The 16,232-nt window shown below is 49.4% G+C and overlaps 1 protein-coding gene across 2 annotated transcripts in view; it reads left to right on the top strand.

Moving 5' to 3' along the window:
* Positions 1-577: 577 nt before the first annotated feature.
* AHRR (aryl hydrocarbon receptor repressor) overlaps positions 578-16,232 on the top strand; it is a 142,061-nt gene continuing 126,406 nt past the window's right edge. Inside the window, exon 1 of one of the 2 annotated variants that reach the window (XM_054018575.1) lies at positions 578-672. The gene's annotated coding sequence lies outside the window, so the exon portion shown is untranslated. The remainder of the gene's footprint in view (positions 673-16,232) is intronic. The other variant, XM_054018574.1, reaches the window with a different exon arrangement.

Below are 16,232 nucleotides of genomic sequence, written 5' to 3'. Positions count from 1 at the left end.
GACTGGGACTGGCTCTGGCGAGCTGTGCTCAGGCGAGGGGGCCCTTTGAAACGCCGGGCCCGTCAGTACCAGCACAATGTCACCCCAGGGGCAGTGGGGGGCAGAGCACCTGAAAGGGGCCGAACAGAGCAGTTACAGCACTTGGCTCAGGTGCCTGCCGGGCTGGGACTGGCCGGGGGGACCCAGGCTCGGTTCTCTCCGCCGCCTGTCACGCCGCGCTCCCTGACTGACGGGGTATCTCTGTGCGGGCAGGCCGGCGCCGCCTGCAGCTAGGCCCGCTCGCGGGGACGCCCGGACAGAGATACGCGCCGGCCCCCGGCCCGGCTCCTGCGCCGCTCGGGGGAGACGGTCCCGCCCGGTCAGGGCAGCCGGGCTGGGGGTTGGCTGGTGGCACGGCTGGGCGGCCGGTCCCCATGTGCGCGCACTGGCGGCAGGGCCCACCTCCCCAGCTCCCTTCCCGGCGCCGCAGCGCCCTCTGCTGCCCGCGGGCCGGGCTGAGCATCGCGTGCGAGCCGGGAGGCTCCGCTTGTCACTCCCCCGCCCGCCACCTGAGTCACCCGGGGAGCGGCGGCCGCGCATCTCCCGCCACTCCGCGCTCACACCCGCCTGGCCGGCGGCATCAGTGCTTCGCTGCCGCTGCGCGGGACTTTGCACCCCGGACTGTGGCTGTGGGTGAGTTGTTGCCTCCGATGGTCTCTTATTATAAAGGCAAGTGTCAGGCGTGGGGTAGGCAAGGATGCCGGGGCAGACCTAGGGCTTCGCTATCAACCCCCAGCCTGCCCGTCCCTGCCCCAGTGTCCCCGCTCGCCGGTGCCTTGAGGTGCCATTGCCCGGCAGGGCTAGGCGCGCTCGGGGCGGCTCCTGAGCCTGCCGAGCCTAGCGCAGGAGGCGAGTTGCATTCTGTGAAACTCCCGTGCTGGGCGTCCGCATCGAGGAGGACAGAGGTCCCGGGACCCGTGAGGCTGGCAACATTTTCCTGTTTGGTGAAAACTAAAATATAAGAAGCGAAAGGATTTTGCACTGGGCCCCTGGGCGCCCAGATTTGGCTTTACCCCGTCTTCTGTCACTGATGCCTTAGGAGACCTTCAAATGAAAAGTTAATGAAATAGTTTCATGGAGTGACTATATTCAAAATTTAAAAAATTAAAATCAAGTAGGCGGTTATAGTTCTGGGTCAGTCAGCATTTCCTCTAGAAAGCCCTATATATAATTTAGATCTAAAAATTCTCCCTGAGTTTCAGTTTGGTGTAAGGGAAAGAGGATAGGGGGAGATTCCAACACTTCTGAAGTTTGTCTCAGTTTGCTTTGTAAACTGGAATTTTCAGCCCTTCGTCTGGATATGCAACTTTGGATATTAAGGAAAAACACAATTTAAAGGCCAGGTTATTTAATTTAGAAACCCATTTTTCTGAGTATAGACACCAAGATGTTATGCTTTTATATTATTAAAAATTAGTTTCCAGCAGCTGATTTACTAGCATGCTTGGCAATAATTGGTAGTTGAAGGTCTCAACAGAGAGACTCACAATTGGATTGAAATAAAAACTTGAATTATCCAATTGGACCCAGAAGTAGTCTACCCAGAAGAATATTGAGGCATCTTTGTGAGACGCTGTGGAGAAGATAACAATGCCACTGTCCGTACATAATGGTTTGCTGGGTAGAGGACTTCACTATTTAGTGCTGTCAGTTAAGCACTTTTGTAAGCAGTAAATGCACTAATTTTGTGTGCAGTTAAACAAAAGAGGCCTAAAGATTGACATAGTCAAAAATCAACCAGCAAAAAACACCGGTTAACTCACAATCAGGATTGAGGTTTTAAAAAAATCTCTACAGAATAATGCAGTACCCAAGAATGTAAATACTAAAGAAGTCAGGAAATGGTCAGTTAAGGTTCCAACAGCAATCTTTATGGGGCCACCCCTACTATTGCCCATTTTCTAAAGACAGGCTGAGACCTCTTCTTTCATTGCCACATCAATCTATCTCTGCCTCATTATGTATATATGCTACAATACAGTTTTTCATTAATTGATCATATAACCCATGTATAGTCAATGTTCAAGCCCAAAGAGAGAGATGGGTATCTGGAATCTGTATTGGGATAGTGGGTGAGTACTTGACATCTCCAGCCTGCATGTAGAGAATGAATTGAAAATACAGGAGTCTCTGGTCTGTATAGATAGATGGTACACTGGGGTGTGGATGGCTTTAGCCCTCCTGCAGAAGGCGGACAGGAATAGAGAGAGATTTTTATGTGGAGAATTGGTAAAGGTTCAGGGCACAAAGTTAAATTTGGTAGCTGAACTTTAATTGAGAATGGTATGAATTTCTAATATCTGCATTCAAAATGACCCATGGATAATATGCAGTGTTGTTGTAGCTGTTACAGTCCCAGGATATTAGAGAGACAAGGTGGGTGAGGTAATATCTTCCATTGGTGAGAGAGACAAGCTTTTGAGCTTACACAGAGCTCTCCTTCAGGTGTGGGAAATAGTGTCACAGTTAAATAGAGGGGCTCTCAAACTTTTTTTGTGGGGATCACCTTGGAAAATATTTCAGGCTCTAGACCATGCCATTCTTATTTCTGCCCTGCTGCTGGTAGCAGTGCTGCCTTCCGAACTGGGTGCCCAGCCAGCACCCTCTACTCTCGTGACCCCCCCATAGTAGTCTTGCGATTCCCTTTTGGGTTGTGACCCCCAGTTTGAGAAATGCTATGATATAGCTACTTATGCTAAACAAACACATATTTCAAGAAACCATTCAAGATAAAGTGGCCATTAACACCCCTCCAGGCATACGGGAGGAAAGGAAGAGCAGCGAAGCTGTTGGGAAGGGTTGTTAGTGGGTTATAGATTGTTGTAATAATAAACCATAAATCTGGTGTTTCTATTCAGTCCATGATTTTTTTTTGTCTAGCAAAGTTATAAGTTAAGCTCCCAGGCTTGTCTTTTGAAAGTGTTGTGCAGGTTTCCTTTGAGGATGCAGACTGATAGGTCAGATATAGAGCAATTGCTTTGTGAAAAGTATTCGCCCACAGGTAATGAGGTGTTTTTGTCTTTTTTCATTTTCCTGTGTGAGTTCATTTGAGTGTGTAGTAATTGTCTGGTTTCGCCCACATAGTTTCTATTGGGGCATTTAGTGCACTGGATGGGGTACACTTCATGTTGTGAAAGGCATGTTTAAGACCCCTGGATCTTGAAAGGGGTATTGTGGGAGATGTTGATCATTGTAGCAGTGGAGATATGTCTGCAGGTTTTGCATCTGTTGTTGCAGGGTGTGGCGCTGCTTTGAGTTGGTGTATCCTGATCTGTGGGAAGCTTGCTGCTGCTGCTGAGGTTGGGGGGTTGTTTGAAGGCCAGAAGACGGGGTTCAGGAAAGATTTCTTTCAAGATGGAGTCCCCGTCAATGATGGGTTGTAATAGTTTGATGATACCCCGTTTGGGTTCCAGTATGGGGTGGTAGGTGACAACTGGAGGTGTGTGGTCAGAAGGGGTTTTATTTCTGTATTGAAGCTTGGGGTATTTGGGTGTCATGTTGCATGATGAGATCTACTTCTCTGGTGGAGTATCCTTGTCTGGTGAAGGTGGTTTTGAGTGTGTGAAGGTGTACATCCTGGACTTTCTCCTCGGAGCATATTCTGGGTATCTGAGTGCTTGGCAGTAGATAACCAATTTCTTGGCGTGTTAGGTGTGGTCACTGGAACTATGAAGACAGGTGTGGTGATCTAGGGGTTTCTTGTATATAGTTGTCTGTAGGGTTCCATTGCTGAAGCGGATTGTGGTGTCCAGGAAATTGAGGCTGGTGTGGGAAAGTTCCAGAGCGAGTTTAATGGATGGGTCATAGTTGTTAATGTTGTGGTAGAAATCTTTGAGGGAGTTTAAGTCATCTGTCCAGAGGATGAAAATATCATCAATGTATCTCAGGTTTATCATTGGTTTCATGGTGCATTTGTCCAGAAATTCTTCTTCCAGGAGGCCCATGAAGAGGTTAGCATACTGGGGGGCCATCCTAGTACCCCTGATCAGGGCCGGCTCTAGGCTTTTTGCTGCCCCAAGCAAAAAAAATTTTGGCTGCCCGCCCCAGCCCTGGGCTCTCACCCTCCCCCCCACCCCAGCCCTGGGATCTCCCCCCCCTCACCCGCACCCCCTGCCGCCCCAGTCCTGGGTTCTCTCTCCCCCCCGTCCCGCATCCCCTGCCGCCCCAGCGCTGGGCTCTCCACCCCACCCCACCTGCACCCCCTGCCGCCCCAGCCCTGGGCTCCCCCCCACCAGTGCTGACTCCACCCGCTCCCCCCTCGCCTCCAGCTGGTCCGGCGCTGGCAGGGTCGGGGTAAGCAGCGGGGCTCCCGGGCCGCGCCTCAGCCCAGGGTACCTCCAGCTAGGGCTCCAGCCTCCAGGACCGGCCGGACCCGGGAGGGCAGAGCTGGGGGATCGCCCCGGCAGGGGGCTGAGGAGCCAGGGCAGGGTAGCCCCAGAGGGAGCGGAGCCCTGGAGAGCGGGATGCGGGCCCCGCACGGCAGCGTCCCGCCCTCTATGACCCCGCTGCTGCTGCTGCTTCTGGCCGCCCTGCCACAGTCCCTGGGCAGCTCGGGCCGCTTCGCCCAGCCCTGGCTGCGGCGCTGGGGGGCGGCTCCATGTGCCCCATGGAGCGGCCCCCAGCCTGAGTGTCCCCGGCCCAGCCACAAGGTGCGGTGTTGCTCCCCCGCGGTGCGAACCGCAGCAGCCCCAGGGCGCCCCACATGCACGACACACTGCTGATGCCAGGGCCGGCTCTAGGCTTTTGCCGCCAGAAGAAAAAAAAAAAAAAAAAGACGGCCAGAATGCTGCCCTTGAAAATATGCCGGCCCAAGCATGTGCTTGGTTTGCTGGTGCCTAGAGCCGGCCCTGCCCTTGATGTTCCCAGGTGGTTTGGACAATGTGTTTGTTTTTGAATGTAAAATTGTTAGGGGTGAGGATGAAATAGATGAGTTTGGTGATTTGTTTGGGGTGGATATCTGAGGGTTGTCCATTGTCTTGTAAATATTTGAGACAGGCAGCGATGCTCTCATTGTGAGGGATGTTGGTGTATAGGGAGGTGCCATCCATGCTGGCAAGGATGGTGTTCTGTGGGAGGTTGTTAATGTTGTGAAGTCTGTGGAGGAAGTATGTTGTGTCGTGGAGGAAGCTGGTCCTTTGTGTGCTGAGTGGTTTGAGGATGATTTCTGTGAGTCCTGATATTCCTTCAGTAAGAGTGCCGTGGCCAAATATGATGGGTCTGCCTGGGTTCCCTTGTTTGTGTATTTTGGGAAGCATGTAGAAGGTCCCTGGGGTGGATTTATTGGGATGAGTTTGTAGAGTTTCTCTTGGAATTGTTTGGGGAATGATTTGTTGATATCCTTAACTTCCTGGATAAACTATGGTGTAGGGTCTTCTTTGAGTTCTTTATAGTAGGTGGTGTTGGAGAATTGTCAGTTAGCCTCGTTAACGTAGTCGTCCCGATTGAGGACTATGATGGCACTCCCTTTGTCCGCTGATTCAATCACTTTCTTGTGGTTAGATCTCAGGGACTGTATGGCTGTTCTCTCGGCAGTGGAGAGATTATGGTGGATGTGATATTTTTTAAGGAGTTTGTAGTCAATTTTTTTACTGAAGCAATCAATTCTCTTTTCTTATGGTTGTCAATGGGGACATGGTAAGTGAGTTGTGTTGTTAATGTTGTGATAGAGTTCTTTGAGGTGGAGACAGCAGAAGAATTCTTTTAGTTCTTCACATGTTAGTATGGTATTAGGTTCTATGCAGGGGCAGACGTTCAGTCCCTTAGAGAGTATAGGGACGTTTACAAGACTCTCTAAATTATTTCAGTTAAAAAAAAAAACAACAGAAAATAAGAAGAGGAAAGAAGAAATTTCTTCTGCATTCCTCACTGCCAGATGGTGATAGACCCCTTCCAGAGACATGTCTGGCTCCCAGAGGTGCCTCTCCTGCAAGAGTTGATTCCAGCGGACATACACTTTCACGGTGTCTGGTGCCTGGGAAAGCTCCATATCCCTCAGAAGTGCTCCCTCTGCATCCAGCTAAAGCCGAGGTCTTGCAAGAACTAGGAGCTGAAGTTAAAATTCCTCCACATGGATAAGGCACTTAAGCCTCCAAGCAGAGACAACTCATGCCTGCTGATACTGGGGGGCACAATGTAAAGGGGTGGGGGCATGTGACCACCCCACTTGTCACTTCTGGGAAGAACCTTCCAGCCCCACTTCCCTGGTCCAGGGCAGCCATACCACCGGCTCCAGCACCCGCACGCCCCCTACGCATCGTCTCTGCCTTCAGGGGACTCTGGTGCTGATTCCAGATCCTCCCCAGAGCCTTCAACTTCAAAGGGGGTAGAGTTGCGGAAAAGACCAGCAGATCCCGCCCCCCCCATACAGGCTCGAGAAAAAGGGCTCCAAGCCCCAAAACTGAGTCATTGGCCAGCCAGAGGGGTTCCCCCGTGCAGCCACCTCGGTACCCGTGGCACTGGTGGCTCTGAAGCGCGGTACCCAGAAGCATCATGGTGCCTCCACCATGAGCTCGGCCACACTGCCTAGAGACGCCAGGGGCTCAGGTTCTGAGGCAGCGGTACTACCCCCTAAGGACAAAGACAAATATGGTACCACCTCAAAGGAGCGGCACCAAGAAAACCTTTGGTAGTGGGTGTGACGAAGCTTCTGTCTAAGGAGCGCTCTGCACCTTCACAACCATTGGTACCGACAACATACCACAGACACTCCTCTGTGGTACCAAGTGAGCCAACGGTACTGCAAGAGTTCCGATACCCTAGAGACCTGACGGTTGGGGAAGAACTGCAATCCCCATTACTCGGTACTGGGGTGCTGGTGCCAAGCATATCCCAATGCTCAGAATAGCCCTTAGCATTGGGCCACCCTTACCCAGTGACAAGTCTGACAGTGACCAGGAGGATGTCATTTCCTTGGCCACTCATCATGGCCTGCTGTCACAATACAAGGATCCTCCTCAATTCCATTGAGCTGATCCCCTTGGGCACCCCTCCACTCGTGCCCTTTTCCCCCTCAAATGGCCATATTAGGATCCTTGAGCGATGTACATATCCCACATTTTGCAGGTGTCTTGTGTCTCTCAGAGATAGTCTGCCAGACGGTCTCGTACAACGTCACTGTCCAGAGCCTCTGAACCGGAGGAGGAAGAAACTTTTGAGAAACAGGCGGAAAGGCTCGAAAGGGAAGCTACCCCTCCAGCAAACTTCTCCTCATCTTTACCAGATGAGGCTGTAATGTTCTCCTCCCCATCTGTAGCTGATGATTTCAGGAACTTCTAAGACCTTACTAAGAGGGTGGCAGATAAGCTGCAGATTCCCCTATGGAGATGGCAGATACACATCACAAGCTGGTGGATATTCTGCACATCTCCTCCTCATCCAGAATCGCCCTCCTAATTAATGAGGCGATTCTAGATCCTGCCAAACTAATCTGGCAGACAACAGCCTCCATCGCATCAACTGGCAAGAGAGCTGACAAAAAAGTACTACATCCCTCCCAAAGAGGCAGACTTCCTGTTTCAACCCAACTCCATCGTAGTGGATGTGGTTAATGCCTCAGGCAAACAACATCACACCAAATTGACCCCATATGATCGGGATTTGAAAAGGTTAGGTCTCTTTGAGAGAAAGGCATATTCATTGGCGACATTGCAGTTTAGAGTTGTCAACTACCAAGCTGTCATGGCCAATTATGATTTTATTAATTCTGGAAAAATCAGTTTGTTTTCTGGAATATTTACCAGAGACACAAAAGGAGCAGTTTCAGGCCAATGCCAGAGAGGATCAGTTAGTAGCCAGAACAGCGCTACAGACAGCACTGGATGCAGGCAATACAGTGGGCCGCTCGGTCTCCACGGCAGTGGCAATGAGGCGGGCTTCTTGGCTACACCTTTCTGGGTTGCCCAAAGAGTTGCAGGCGGCATTGGAAGATCTTCCGTTTGAAAGGACAAACTCTTTGCAGAGAAGACAGATTCTTCTCTCCACACCTTGAAGGATTCCCAGGCCACATTATGCTCCTTGGGAATCTACACTGCAGGACAGAAGAGAAGATATAGCTGCTCTCAGCCACAGCATAGGTCACAACCTCCTCAATACCTACCATCTCAATGCTATTACAAGCTGTAGTATAAGAGGCCCAGGGTTCAAAAGTGGAAGCAGTCAGCACCCCAATCTACAGCCTCTCAGACCACCTCTTTTAAGCACTTTTGATGGCTTGGTTGAGGGCCCGAACAATTATACCTTACAACGTCAGCTGCCATCTACCCACCTATCAAACCTCTTCAGAAGTCGCCTGGGCGTCTTTCACAGCAGTTGGGAGAATATCATCTCCAACAGATGGGTCCTGGAGATTATTTTGAAGGGTTCCACCATTCAATTCATGTCCCTTCCCCACTCCCACTCTCCTTCTGGTTCCCTCTTCAGGAACCCTTCTCACAAAAACCTACTTTGTCAGGAAATAGGTCATCTGTTGTGCCTGGGGGCCATAGAATCAGTCCTGGTGCAACTCAGGGGCAAACAGGGGCGTGCACAGGAATTTAAATTTGACCTGTTTTGGAGGGGCACATTCTGTGCCCCCCCCAGGAGCTTGCTCTCCCTCCACCCCACCTGGCCTTGGGAGGAGCTCACTGCCCCTCACTGCCCCAGCCCTGGAAGGAGCTCGCTCTTTCCCCCGCCCCAGCAGGAGCTCACTCATCCCTCCCTGCTCCAGCTCTGGCAGGAGCTCGCTCTTCCCTGCCTCTGTGGCCCTGGGGCCAGAGAAGGTCTGTGCCCCCAATGATTATTGGGGGGCCCGTGCCCCTGCTTGCTCCCCCTTGTGCACACCCCGGGGTGGGTAAGGGGGTTTATTCCCATTATTGTCTGATCCCCAAGGTGAAGGGAGATTGGAGGCCCTTGTAGATCTAAGGGCATTAAACAAATACCTGAAGGTGCTGAAGTTCAAGATGGTCACACTAGCAGCCATTATTCCAGCTCTAGAGCAAGGAGATTGTTTTTTGGCTCTCGACCTACAAGATGCCTACTTCCACATCTCAATAAGACCATTTCACAGGAGATTCCTGCAGTTTACCTTTGGGCATCACTGTTATAAGTACTGGGTGCTCCCATTCAGCCTCTCGTCCACATCCAGCGTATTCTCCCAAGCTTCTCTCTGGTTCACCTGCGTACATTTGGCCTTGTGATCTACCCATAGCTAGACTACTGCGTCCTCAGGGCTCCCTCATTTCAGGATGCTATATGAGCCACCCAGACGACCACGGTCACGTTTTTGCAGCTGGGTCTACAGTTCAACTTACAGGAATTGATACTGATCCTGGTACAGCGACTGGAGTTTATCGGCGCTGACCTCGATGCAGTATAAGCTGGAGCATTCCTCCCACTATACAAACTTACCATCCTTACGAGTCTCATAGAGACAGTCCAGGCCAGTATTCAGACATCAGCCAGGAACTGCTTGCAGCTGCTAGGTGATATGGCAGCATGTACCTTTGTCACCCCAATGCCCGGATGTTCATGACATGTCTTCAGATTTGGCTTACTTCTGTCTATTCCCTGAACAAGCACAGACTAATCAAACTGCTATCACTGCCCTCCACAGTAAAGCACTCCAAGGACTGGAGGAAAGACCCATCCAAAGTCTGGTCAGGCATTTCATTCATGCAACCACAACTAATGCTGACACTAATGACGGATGCCTCCCTAACAGGCTGGAGAGCTCACCTATATGACCGCAAGGGTCAAGGCAAATGGTCTTCCACAGAAGTGACCCTCCATATCAATCTTTCGGAGCTAAGGGGTGTCAGTAACTCCTGTGCACACTTTCTGCCTTTCATCAAGAACACCCAGTCAAAGGTCATGATGGACAATATGATCTGTATGTTTTACATAAATCACCCTCATCCTCCCATGGGGCCTGGACGTCTTGTATTCCCTTCCCCACGTTTCCTCTTCTATCCACAGTCCTGTTGAAAATTCGACAAGACGAAGTGAGAGTTATTCTGATTGTCCCCTCCTAGCAAAGACAAGTCTGGTTCCCTTACATGCCACAGATGGCAATATGTCCTCTGGTTCCTCTTTGGCCCATTCCCCACCTGCCCTCTCAAAGTGATGGGCTGATCCTTCACCCCAACCTGCGGGTCCTCCGTCTCCAGTCCTGGTTCCAAGGCTTAGAGGCAGAATTCTCTGACGAGGTGAAAGACGTGTTGCTGCACAGCTGAAAGTCGACCACTCAACATACTTACCTACAAAAATGGAAACGAGTCCAAGTTTGGTGTCATTGTAAGCACACTGGCCCAACTTCATCTTCCCTCCCTCTGGTTTTACATTTTACATTTTAAACCTCAAGATGTCAAAACTCTCACTCAGCTCCCTTAGGGTATATTTTGCAGCCACAATGGCTTTCCACCGTCAGGTAGATGGATACTCTGTGTTCGCTCACCCGCTGATGCATAGATTCCTTAAGGGCATTGGGAATCTCTTCCCACATGTGATACCACCCGCTCCGACCTGGGATCTTAACCTAGTTCTCAGAGCTTTGACTAGAGCTCCCTTTGAGCCCAGGGCAACTTGCTCTCTCTTACACCGGTCCATGAAGACAGCATTTCTAATTAGCATCAACTCAGCTAGACGCATAGGATAAATAGAGACCCTAATGACACACCCACCATACATGGTCTTTTTTAAAGACAAAATAATTCTGAGGCCACATCCCAAGTTTCTCCCTAAAGTTGTGTCCACTTTCCATATGAATCAACAGATCCATCTCCCTGTTTTTTCCCAAAAAACACATTGTAACTGTGATGAGTTCGGTCACAGAGATTCCCTTGGGACTGTCTCCTGATGTGCTGAAATTACCTCTGTGTCCATTTTCCCTGCCAGCGTGGGACTCCAGAACTCTGCCTTGTTGAGCCAGACATGCTAGCCTGCTGCAACACAGACCAGGGTCTGGGCCATGCTGCCAAAGCTACAAAGTTTAACTAAAAACAGCTCAGCAGGTTACCTGTCTCCAGCATCCAGACACCCAGCTCCCAGTGGACACCCAGACACCTACCTCCCAAACCCCAAATAAATCTGTTTTACTCTGTATAAAGCTTATACAGGGTAAATTCGTAAATTGTTCACCCTCTATATCACTGATAGAGGGATATGCACAGCTGTTTGCTCCCCTAGGTATTAATCACTTACTCTGGGTTTATTAATAAACAAAAGTGATTTTATTAAGTTTAAAAAGTAGGATTTAAGTGGTTTCAAGTAATAACATTCAGAATAAAGTAAGTTACAAAGCAAAGTAAAATAAAACACGCAAGTCTAAGCCTAATACATTAAGAAACTGATTACAGGTAATATCTCACCCTCAAAAATGTTCCAGTAAGGTTCTTTCACAGACTAGGCTCCTTCCTAGTCTGGGCCCAATCCTTTCCCCGGTACAGTCCTTGTTAGCTCCAGCAGCATCTCAGGTGGTAAGCAGGGGTTTTCTCATGACTGGCATTCTCCTTTGTCCTGCTCCGCCCCCTTTTATAGCTTTGGCACAAGGTGGGAATCTTTTGTTTGTGCTTGTCCCCACCCCTGCCTCATCAATGGAAAAGTACAAGGATTAAGATGGATTCCAGTATCGTGACATGGTCACATGTCACTGTAAGACCCCTAGTCTCCATTCTTCCTGGGTTGGCCCACACATACACAGGAGGATTTGCAAGTAAATAAACCATTTACAACCAATTGTCCTAGTCAATAGGAGCCATCAAGATTCTAAACCACCATTAATGGCCCACACTTTGCATAATTACAATAGGACCTCAGAGTTATACTTCATATTTCTAGCTTCATGTACAAGAATGATACATGCATACAAATATGAGGAATATATTCATTAGGTTATAACCTTTGTTATGATACCTTACAAGAGACCTTTTGCATAAAGTATATTCCAGTTATATCATATTCACACTCATAAGCATATTTCCATAAAACCTATGGAGTGCAATGACAAAGTGACAACGGGGAGGCGATTCTGCATATGCTAGATGTTAGATGAATACTAGCATTCTACTTCGACAGGACTAAGGACTTCAGGAATTCCCCTAAACTCTTCCTTTCATTTGCAGAAAGATCCAAAGGCTCTGCGATATCAGCTGAAAGACTAGCCAAATAGGTTGCAGTAATCACTGTTATCAAGGATGCAACCTGTTGCCTCCATCCGGAATCTGTACGCACTCCATGAGGTCAATTTCTACCTCTGTCATATTCCTTAAAGATGTCCCTATCTCAGAAATCTTCAGAGCAGCAACTTGGGCCTCTGCTCACAGTTCCCCAGAACATTATGCGATCATTGGAGATTTGGCCTCCAATGCCATCTTCAGCTCCACGGAACTCTCTGTAGTAACAAACTTCACTCCAAAGCCCCAGTCCTACATTGGGCATACTTCTGTGAAGTTACCTACAGTGACGCACCCACAGAGACACTACTCAAAGAAGAAGAAGTTACCCTGTGCAGTAACGATGGTTTTTCAAGATGTGTCCCCCTATGGGTGCTCTACAACCCGCTCTCCTCCCCTCTACTTTGGAGTTCTCCATAAGGGGCTCTGCAGTAGAGAAGGAACTGAGGGGGATTCACCCACACAGTGCTAGAGGCAGACAGTGAGGGAGGGAGCATGCATGTGTGGGCTGAATGCACATAGCTACCTAAAATCTCTTATTAGAGGTGCAGGGGTGCAGATACACCTATTGTGGAGCACCCATAGGGGGACACATCTCAAAGAACCATCATTGCTGCACAAGGTGACTAGCTTCCTCTTCTTGCATTTGCTCAGGAAATAGATGTCACTGTTAAATTTTGCTTCCTTTTTCTTCATGTTGTGGAGTTTCCATTTCAGACAGCAAAATTAAATATCTTCCATTGTTGTATGCAGTGTTGTAGCCATGTCCATACCAGGATAGTAGAGAGACAAGGTGGGTGAGGTAATATAGTTTGTTGGACCAACTTCTGTTGGTGAGAGAGACAAACTTTTGAGCTTACAGAGAGCTCTTCTCCAGGTCTGGGAAACTTACTCAGAGTGTCTCAGGGGTAATACCTTTTTGTGGATGGGGAGGATATGTTCTCAGCCTCAAATGTATATTGATGACATTTTTTGCTTGACTGGCAAATTCTAAGGCCTTGTCTACAGTGTGAAAATGTACCAATCCCCTCCCTCCTAATCCATTCTAACACTGGTCCAGCTGAATTGGTGCAGTGGAAGCTCTAGTACAGACAAGGCTTCATTAGCCAGAAATTATTTTGACAGCATTTCGGTTAGACTTGACTGAAACATAGTAAAAACAGTTCAGGTGCTGGTGATTGTTTACTCTATGGCTTCCACCAGTCTTAGCACTAGGACAGTTGAGCTGATGTGAGAACGAAGAGCAGTTTTTTTGGTCAATATCTCTTGTGAAGTCTTAGCCTGAGACCCTGTAGAATGCTGGGGGCTCTTCTGCTGAGTTACCTAGGTTCTGCAGCCAAAACTATTTCTTAATATTCTTGGTAATTACTGCTGTCTCATGTTGACATGTGACTTCCGCTAGCTCCTATGGGAATGTAAGGGATGTGAGAGAGTCTCTTTGTGCTCAGGTCATGAGGTTCTGGAAGGAAATCCTAGGAGGAAGTGTCAGCCAAGGTTTGTTACATTCATGTTTTTGACTTATCAATAAAGCCAAACCCCAAGAAGGAGGTGAGTTTGGACACTAAGGGCTTTTCTTCCCTACAGTTTCCAGATGTTATATCTCAAGGGTTACCCCTAATTTGACTCCCACACACAGGTAAAACCCTGTAACTCAAATGTGGTGGTGCTTTCAGTTTGTGTTGGTTGGCCCATCAGGGGGTATAGATAACAGCCCGAGAGAGCACAATTGGTCAGCTGCTATAATAAGCACACTGTGCTGATAATACCATCACTTTGTGTGGCTCAGGTGGTAATTTGCAATATGGCCACTCTCAGGGTATGTCTACACTTAAAATGCTACAGAGGTGCAGCTTCCCTGTTTCAGTGTAGATACTACCTACACCAACGGGAGCGGTTCTCTCATTAGTGTAGGTAATCCACCTTCCCGAGAGGCAGTAGCTAAGACAATGCAAGAATTCTTTCATTGACCTAGCACTGTCTGCACTGGGAGTTTGTCGGTATAGCTGTGTCTCTCATGGGGGTGGATTTTTCACATCCCTTAGAGATGTAGCTAAACCAATTAAGTGCCCAGTGTAGATCACATCTCACTCAAGCTACGCTAACTTAAAGGAGTAAATTGAGTGTCCATAACTCAGGTTAAATCTGCAGTGAAGACATAGGCCTGGTGTACAGTAGAAAATTAGATCAGCTTAACTACGTCGGTCAGGGGTGTGAAAAATTCTTCTGTCGACCTAGTGACTACTTCTCAGGGAGGTGGATTGCCTACACTGATGGGAGAACCTTCCCGATGGCATAGGTAGTGTCTACACTGAAGCACTACAGTGGTGGAGCAGCAGAGGTGCAGATGTGCTGCTATAGTGTTTTAAGTGTAGACAAGCCCATGGAGAACATAATATTTTATTCCACTTTATTTGTTCACAGCAGTTCTCATTGACTTCAGTTGCAGCTGGGAGTGCTCAGGCTTTCTGCAAATGAGACCCCAGGATCCCAAGTCCAGAAGATGAGGAACAGTGGACACCTGTGAAAAGTTTGGTTTAAGTGACTTGTCCAGCATCACATAGGAACTCTGTGGCATTGGCAGGGATAAAATCATTTTACAGTGTTGTAGTCAACTGCCTTAACCACAAGACCACCCTTTTCTTCCTGCAATCCTCTACCTCACTATCCGCACATCTTTCAGAGCAAATGAGATACGGATCATACAGACAACAGCTTTATTCCCTGTGCCTCCCTGATTCATTCCCTGAGTACCATCTATTCTATTTTATTCTGTGCACTGAATGAGGTAGGGGTCCTGCCATTAGAGGGATGAGGAACACTGCCAGGCTCTGGGTTCTGGGCAGTCAAGCCTAGTGGTTGGAGCTGTGGCTGAGAACAGGTGACAAGGGCCAAAGCCGGATGTAGAGTCAGAACAGGGCTAAGGGCACTGCTGAAACTGGGGCCTGGGGACAGGCCGTGGGTCAGAACTGGGGTCAGAGTCCATGGGGCAAACCAAATCAGGATCAGAGTCAGTGCCTGGATGCAGGCTGAATGTCGAAGCCGGGTTGGAGTCAGTCCAAGGGTTTGGGGGCAGGGCTGGAGCAAGGTCGGAATAGGGCATGGACAAGGCTGAAGCAGGCTGGAACAAGGCATGGGCAAGGTTGGGGCAGGAACCGGGAGAGGATCGAGGGCAGACTGGAAGCCTAGGGACTCAGTAATACTGTGAGGCAGCAGGAGGTTCCTAACCAAGTGGTGTTGTTGCACAGACTAACTTTGTGGTTCTGGCAGTGAGAGTGAAATACCTGTGCCTGGAGGGTCATCTGACCCAGGGCCTGCCCTGGAATAAGCTGCTGCAGCAGGCCTTCAGGCTCTGCTTGGGGGATGAGTCAATGTAGCTGAGTTGCTGCAGCATGCCTGAGGGATGAGACAGTGCAGACTCTGCTGGAGGGGTGTCATTGTACCTGTTGAGGCTCTGGGGTTGGGCCGGTGAAAGCCCACTCACAGCTAAAGCCCTCCCCCAGCCTAAGGGGAGGAGCTACCACTATGTCAGGAAAAGTGCAGCCGGAACCTGAAGAGAAGGTTCTGGATGAGCCCCAAAAGGGGCTGCAACCTGGTGCACTTGATGTAAATGTGCGCCAGGGTCTCCCTCTCGCCGCAGAAGGGGCAGGTGTTGGGGGAGGTGGTGAAATAAGCCAGGTACACGCCCGTGCTCATGGCTCAGTGAAGGAACTGCCAAGTAATATCCCCCAGAGAACCCCTGTTCCTATTATGTTCCTGGGGACAGGTGGGCACAAGCCCACCCACAGCTAAAGGCCCCTCCCCCAGCCAACGGGAAGAACTACTGAACCCAGGGCTCAAGTAAATGCAGGACAACAAATGAGAAAATAGTGATGGGAGTGAGGGCCACAGGGTCAAAAGCAGGGATTGAGAGGGGGATACCGAGCAGAGAACCCCAGACAGCCCCCACTGCTCCTTGAAGGCATCCAGGGAACAAGTGGACATGGCCCAGAGATACTCTGCCCAGAGATGTGATCTGAGGGAGGAGCAGAAATAGGTCCCACAATCGCA

Source organism: Malaclemys terrapin, chromosome 2, assembly GCF_027887155.1.
Source record: "Malaclemys terrapin pileata isolate rMalTer1 chromosome 2, rMalTer1.hap1, whole genome shotgun sequence".
NCBI lineage: Eukaryota > Metazoa > Chordata > Testudines > Emydidae > Malaclemys > Malaclemys terrapin.
The sequence above is the reverse complement of the archived record's forward strand: the minus strand, read 5'-3'. Positions and strand labels throughout refer to the sequence as shown.